The sequence below is a fragment of the Triticum aestivum genome, chromosome 2B (assembly GCF_018294505.1).
Source record: "Triticum aestivum cultivar Chinese Spring chromosome 2B, IWGSC CS RefSeq v2.1, whole genome shotgun sequence".
In the NCBI taxonomy this organism is placed as follows: domain Eukaryota; kingdom Viridiplantae; phylum Streptophyta; class Magnoliopsida; order Poales; family Poaceae; genus Triticum; species Triticum aestivum.
In genome coordinates, this window is record NC_057798.1 from 57,264,246 (window position 1) to 57,271,402 (window position 7,157).

Consider the following 7,157-nt stretch of genomic DNA (forward strand, 5'->3'; position numbering starts at 1 on the left):
TTGCATTACTTTCAGTTGTAAAGAAGGTTTAAGTCTGCAGAATAAGTTTGTAAAGAAGCTCAAACATGCTTCTATACTCATACTTTCTTGAAAATCTACTTTCTTCGATTTTCAACTGTTTTAACAAGCAGTTGAAACAGCAAAAATCTTCTTTTGTATGTTCCTTGTCTTTGTGTCTGGTCTTGTTGGAAATCTTCTTTACAACAGTTTAACAAACAGTTGAAACACATAGAAACAGCATGAGGAACAGCACCATGAGGAAACTAATCTGTTGTTTCTTTAACATGCTTCCACATTGATACTTTCTTGCATTACGTTCAGTTGTAAATAAGGTTTAAATCTGCAGGATAAGTTGTTTATATACTTCTTTCCATATAGTTTTTTTTTGCATGTTTCTTTTTCTGCTCCTATATTGATACTTTCTTGGACACTTGGATTTTTAAACAAGGTTCACCGTCTTGGTGTCTTGAAACTCTTCTTTTTCTACTGTTTCTCAAGTTTCACAAATAGAAACAAGATTGGCATTGGTTTTCTCTTTTATTTGGAACTGTTCTTCTTTTCACAAACAGTAGAAACAGAAAGAAACAGCAGAAGTAGTACAAACAGTAGAAACAGAAGATCACTTTATTGGAACTCTTCTTCTTTTCACAAACAGTAGAAACATAGAGAAACAGCAGAAGCAGTACATCGCGCGAAACAACAGAAACAATTTTCAAAGAACGAGAGAAACAACACTTGCTGCCTTATCAATTTCTTTCTCAGAAGGAGCCAAATTTCTTCTTTTTCAAAAAATGGCAATAATTGCTAGTATACAACACTTCCCCCTAGGTAATTTCTATACCATGAGCAAGAGGCTTGAAGATCACCAGACTTTGCAAATGCCGTGCCTATTCCTATGCCTGATCTAAGTCGAAGTAAAGTTCTAGTAAGTAGTAAACCCCTGGCCTGGTGGTCTCCTGTCTAAAGTCCTATCTAAGCTGCCGTAGGAGTTCTGTGACTGCTGCGGTCGTGAATTAGGTCTTGCAGGAAGCGCCCGGCCTCCAGAATAGGAACCATGAGGTTGTTGCTGCTGCTGCCACTGCTGGGCTCCTGCATACGGCGCAGGCTGGTAGTCCCCAGCATACGATGGGGGTTGCCCGTATCGTCCAAAACCTGATGATGGAGGAGCAGGATGCGATGAATATGCATTGCTGCTACTATTCTGATGGTATCGAGATGGATGCTGGCCCGCTCCTCTTGAATCGCTGTGGCTGTCTCTTGCGTATGGTTGGTGCCTTCCGCGATTATCTCTTGTATACTGATGGCCTGATCCTGATGGCAGCGCATAGGCCGATACCTGATTGTTGGGTAGATTATCACCAGGAGGAACATGCCAAGCAGGACTACGTCCAGCAGGCTGCTCCATCCATGCTGGCATTCCATTTGGATAATGCAGACCACTCATTATAGTTTGATATGGCCTAACAGGGGGGTAATGCCCGCCGCCGCGAATATTCAAGCTGTTTGCAACTAGTCGGTGTGCGGCCTCCCCTAGTTGGCGTCCCTGTGTCGATCCTGCAGGGTTTTGCCTGAACCATTTCAAAAGTTGGTTAGGATTCGCAGTGCGTGGAAGCAAGGATTGACTAAATCGAAGGGCAAAAGGCTCATACACTACCAACCTGCTGCTATTATCACAATGCCTCCTGTTATCATCATAAGGCCTCCTGCCACTGTCTTCATGCCACAGCACAGGCGGTGGTTTCAGATCACCAGCTTCAACAATCTTCAGAGCAGATTAAACAACGCTTGTTAACCGTGAACACTTCCCGAGTGGAATGATATACACATGTTGATGTTACCCGAAAATAAACAACAGTTCTGTACCTTCTTGGGCATGATGACACCAGCAGGTGGACGCGCTATGTGCTTATGAGGATCTGGAAGCTTGTAAATTGAGCATCTAGAGAAGCCAAATGTCACAATCTTGAATTCAAGTGCCACTAGATCATATCAATAATACAGGGGGAAGATGAACTTACATCACTTGATTGTCCATAATATCCTCCAGTCCACCGACATGAGATCTGAAGACAGGTGGACTTGGATCCCCACCACAAAGTGAGATGTAACCACTCATTCCTCCACTGCACAAAATAAGCAAGAGCGGCTAATTAAGTGATGTTGTAGTTATAGCAGCTCAAATAAGAGCCGCTTATTTGTTATACAGTACTCCCTCCGTCCGGAAAAGCTTGTCCCTTAAATGGATGTATCTATCACCAAGTTAGTGCTAGATACATCCATTTGAGTGTCAGCTTGGGACAAGCTTTTTCGGACGGAGGGAGTACTATATAATATGGTGGAACTAGTACAGTTTAACAAGAAAATACTATCTGCAGTCAATCAAGAATCCTGGTAGGGTTAGCTAACCTGGCAGAAGGCTTGAGTGGCTCTTTAATTTCATTTCGCTCATTATTGGGCAGATGTCCGAATTTGCTGCTGAGAGAATAGATATAAGGCGCAATTGGGTGCAAGCTATTCACAAAAAGCATATTGTACATTGTACTGTTTCGTCTTGCTTCTTCAGGCTACACAAAAGATGAGGAAAATATGGAAATCTTAGAAGTTAAAACAAGATCTTCTACTACATGTACGCCATAAAAACAAAAACACACGAGACACTGTTCCATACCGTCAAAGTATGCTCGACTTTTTCAATCTCAGACAGCAACCTAGCTTCATCAATGAAGGGCAGTTTGGCTATCCCCTGTAAAGTAAATTTTTTAGTTAAATTAAACATGGAAGAAGTATGATATACATAATTATGCTTACTAAGATAAATGTACCTGCCAAGAAAATCTCTTTCCGTTCATATCTACTTCAAAATTCATATCTACTTCAAAATCTGCAGCATACGTACAAAGGTTCACCCGGATTAGAATTGACTTAAGGTTGTAGCTAGGAGAATCTGATACTATTTGTCATTATATCTTTGAAAAATAAGCATACCAATCAGATAAAAATCAATTATGGGCGAACTTGGATCAGTCATCAACCGCCGATACCGTAGAGGGAGTGCATGTGAGCTGAAATGTAAATAAACAAACTATCAAATAATCCACCACATGAAGGTACTAAGATTCACTAGTAGAAAAGAGGGCTTTGGTCCACCCCGGTTAGCCCATTAGTCCCGGTTCAGTCTAGAACCGGGACTAATGGGGGCATTAGTCCCGGTTCGTGCACCCAGGGGCCACGTGGGCCATTTGTCCCGGTTCGTCTGGACCTTTAAGTCCCGGTTCGTGCCATGAACCGGTACTAATGCCTCAAACCCCATTAGTACCGGTTCGTAGCAGCAGAAAGGCTGGAATCTGAAGATGATACACGTGCTTTCTTAGCTCGACCACCCTTTTCCGTGCTATCTTTATGAGACCCATTATGTTCATATGGTGAAGCCACAGCCCCAGAGGCAAGGCGAGACCCTTGGAATCGCGCAACAGGTACAATAAGATCACCACTGACATGGGGATCCAAATCATCGCCTCGCTTTGCTTGGGCTTTATCACGTTTTATTCTTTCAGCTTGACGCTGCAAAGGACAGCATCGTTGTAAACGTAAACTGTCAGTGAAAGCACACACTACTAGTAACAGCTGAGCATCAAGTGTATATAGGTAAGAAATGTCGTATAGGTATATTGCTCTTCACAATATACACGCCAGGTATAGCTGAAGTTAAGCAAGATTGATAAGCAAAATCAAGACAGTCATCATTTTTATACCTGGTGCAAACGAGCCCTTTTCTGAAATATTTTATCCTCGTATGAACCAACTGCTTGAATGAAGTGTTCAACTCTATTCAGATCCGGCTACAACAATGAAGATAAAATGTGTTATTGCTGATGTACCCATGAGGATCATTTCAAATAGAATAAATTTCTGACGAAGATACCACATGGGTCAGATGATGTACAATACTGTGCAAGTGTCAGTTAAATAGCCACCCATATTAGGAAATTCCTTCTTGTATACAGCAATTAGCAAATTAATAGCTCTCTGCAGACAGATATGAGAGTAACCATTGTGTCAGTGTGACAACAATCTAAGAAAGTGAACTAAAACAGAGGAACATTTCAAACTTTGAAAGAAAAAATAGTAACACTACATAAACTAACCTCCTTAATCTCTAGTGTCGGCATGTGTGGAAGAAAATCATTGCCAACAAAAAAGCACATGAAGATGAAATCATCAATGATGCGTTCAAGATCAATCTTGAAAGGTGGATTTGGCATTCTGAACTCGTATTCTAGGTACTCTCGTAGGGTCCATATATTCAAGAACTGTGCAAGCACGAAAGTGGAGCAGTACAAATGAGAATAAGTCCGTTGGCAAGCTGCAACTAAATAAAATGATCATTATTACCTGGTAAGGTTTCTTTGGTACTATTTCATCACCCTTCTCATCAAACTCCCCAGCTTTCCGTTTTGCCTTTCCTTCACACTTTGCTGCTAGATGTCCAACTTGACCACACAGGAAGCATTTGTCCTGCTGTCCAGGTGTAAACACCACCTGCAAACACAAAGCGTATGCAAATAAGATTTCATGGCATAACGTCGAACAAAATGTTCAAGGAAAATGAGTGCTCTAAAAGAAAGAAAAAACTTTAATTTTTGAAAAGTAGAGTAGCAACATAGACAACAGTAAAATTCAAAAAGGCGTATAAATTTTTCTTAGCACAAGGCTGTGACATGCATGATATGGTCAAAAAAGTGTAAATTCTGTATTTTGAGAAGAGAACCTCTCTCAGTATGGAGAAGTGTACTTCGTGTGTTGCTAGACCTAACATGATCAGATCTGCATCCTGCATTCATGAGATTAAATTTATGCGTTAGCGAGACTAATAACAGATAAAATAGCAAACAACAAAGAGAACATTAAGCATACAAAAACAGAACTTACCAGGCCATACAGGCAATGTCGGGTATTTGCGTTAAGTTCATTACAGAGGTTCCTATTGCCACGAATGTAGGACATGATTTTGTGCTCCCCTTCACCAGGAAAATTGGCATCAGAGAGAATAACCTTCAAAAGATTGTAAATCAGGACACATATTATTTCTACATACTTTCTAATAACAATCCATAGAGTTTCTGAATCTTAAGGAAATATTATGACTAAGCATATTAACAAATGCATTTTAAAGCCAAATTAGTAAAAAAAAAGGTCATGCTTACTTTAATTTTTTTCCATCCAAGATCATAATTCAACCTGAGGTGGATGTAGTACTGCAAAGCAACTGATAGAACAACCATGAACTCTGTCCCGGGAGTAATAACATTGGAATCACAGGTTTGTGATTGCTGTTTTGGAGGAAGCTTTCTTCCTTCCCTCTCAAACTCTTGACGCAGTTTTTCTTCTTCTTCGGCCTGGACATAGAACGCAAGTGACCAGTGAGTGTAATCATAGATGGTTGCAACTGTCCACAAATAATAATAGATACGGCTGTACAATTACACACTGAATATGAGAAGATGATTCCATTAGAATACTGACCGCATCAGCAGCATCTTTTGCAGCTCTGAATCATCTAGAGCGTTGTTGGTTCATCTTAGCACGAGGAGCCACACCATCTGTAAGCCATTGTAGGATAATAATAAAAAGGAGAAAAATGTGTTTAATGTAGCTAGGTACATACAATCAATAGCAATTTGTTCAAAGGAAAGCTTAACAAGTGAAGTAATATATATGACAAAGAGATGAAACGCGTACCAATGGCCATGTACAGAAGCTTGCGAGGGCGAACCATGAGAAAGAGCCTGTCTATGTAATCGAACATGCACTGGAAGACCTCAGCAAATGTCGTTGGCGAGGGCTGTGGCACAAAATGCAATAGAAGTGAGAACGACGGCCAACGTAGTGGTTGGATATCGGGTGTGGCTAGCTCTCATCTGGATGTGGGAACTAACTAAGATCCACAATTAATCTGCAGGACTGTTGGTAAATAAATGGGGAAACAAAATGTTTGCGGTAGGACTGTTGTTGATACAGTAGCAGTGTGCAATCCACAATTAATCTGCAGGGCGTCCTAACTAAAGTAAAATTGAATCTTGTGCAGATTCACTTGTCCAGAAATTAATTTTGCTGTGTAAATAGTTTGATGAAGAACAGAAAAACCGGATTGAATCTTGGAACTGCATCATCAAATTTGTATACTTGAACTATAGTAACATCCTCCTGCAGCCTCAAGATGATCTGGGGACAGTATTGAAGCTCCCTCCATTTGAATTGAAAATATATGATTCTACAAGTAATTAAGTAAGACCCAGCAGGTGCGAATGGAACAGCTACCCCAATAAAGTACAAGTAGGTAGGTATGATCCCGTTCATGTCGAGGTAGAGGCTGTCGAACTCGAGGCCGTTGGGGTTGGCCTTGGACGTGTCGATCGGCGCCTTCACGCCGTCGATCTCCACGGCCTCCTCCTCCACCGCGTCCACCACCACCATCGGGTACTTCTCCGCCAGCCACCGGTAGAACGCCGGGACGCCCATCCTCTCTCCCTCCGCCGCCGGCGAGAGGCAGGTCGAGCTCGCTCTTTCGTGACTTCCTGAGGCGGTGGGGGCGGGCCGGGCCAAATAGAGAGGGAGTCCGTCGCAAGCCACGAACCGGTTTTGTTTGGGTCGATACTAACACCTTTCACTCTTTTCTTTCTACCCCCCACCGGTTTTGGGACGGTTCAGGCACCTTCATAGAGCCGGGTTTTTCCTCGGTTTTTTTGCCGGCTTTCTTTATTTTTTATGGCGTTCTTTTTTGTTTTTCACATTTTTTATTTTTCGTTCTATTTTTCCTTTTTAAATTTTTTTATTCATGAACAGTTTTTGAAATTTGTGAAAAAATCGCTACATTTTGCGGAAATAGTTGTTTTTTATTCCCGAAATATTTTCTGAAACATCTTTAACGCTAGAGAACAATTTTCGGATTGATGAACCTGTTTTTGAATCTGGGACACTTTTCAAATTCATGGATATTTTTAAATTTTGTGAATATTTTCTGAAATTTAGAACATGTTTTGAAATACTGAAAAAAATAAAATTCGGGAAGATATTTTGAAATTCACGAACATTTTATGAATTCAAAAATATATTTTGAAATTCCTGAACATTTTATTTAAATTTTTAAATTTCACAAA

General features: G+C 40.8%; 1 pseudogene; it reads right to left on the bottom strand.

The window, feature by feature from the left end:
* Nucleotides 1-810: 810 nt before the first annotated feature.
* On the bottom strand, nucleotides 811-6,519 carry LOC123038949 (5'-3' exoribonuclease 3-like; annotated as a pseudogene).
* Between the last annotated feature and the right edge of the window lie 638 nt (nucleotides 6,520-7,157).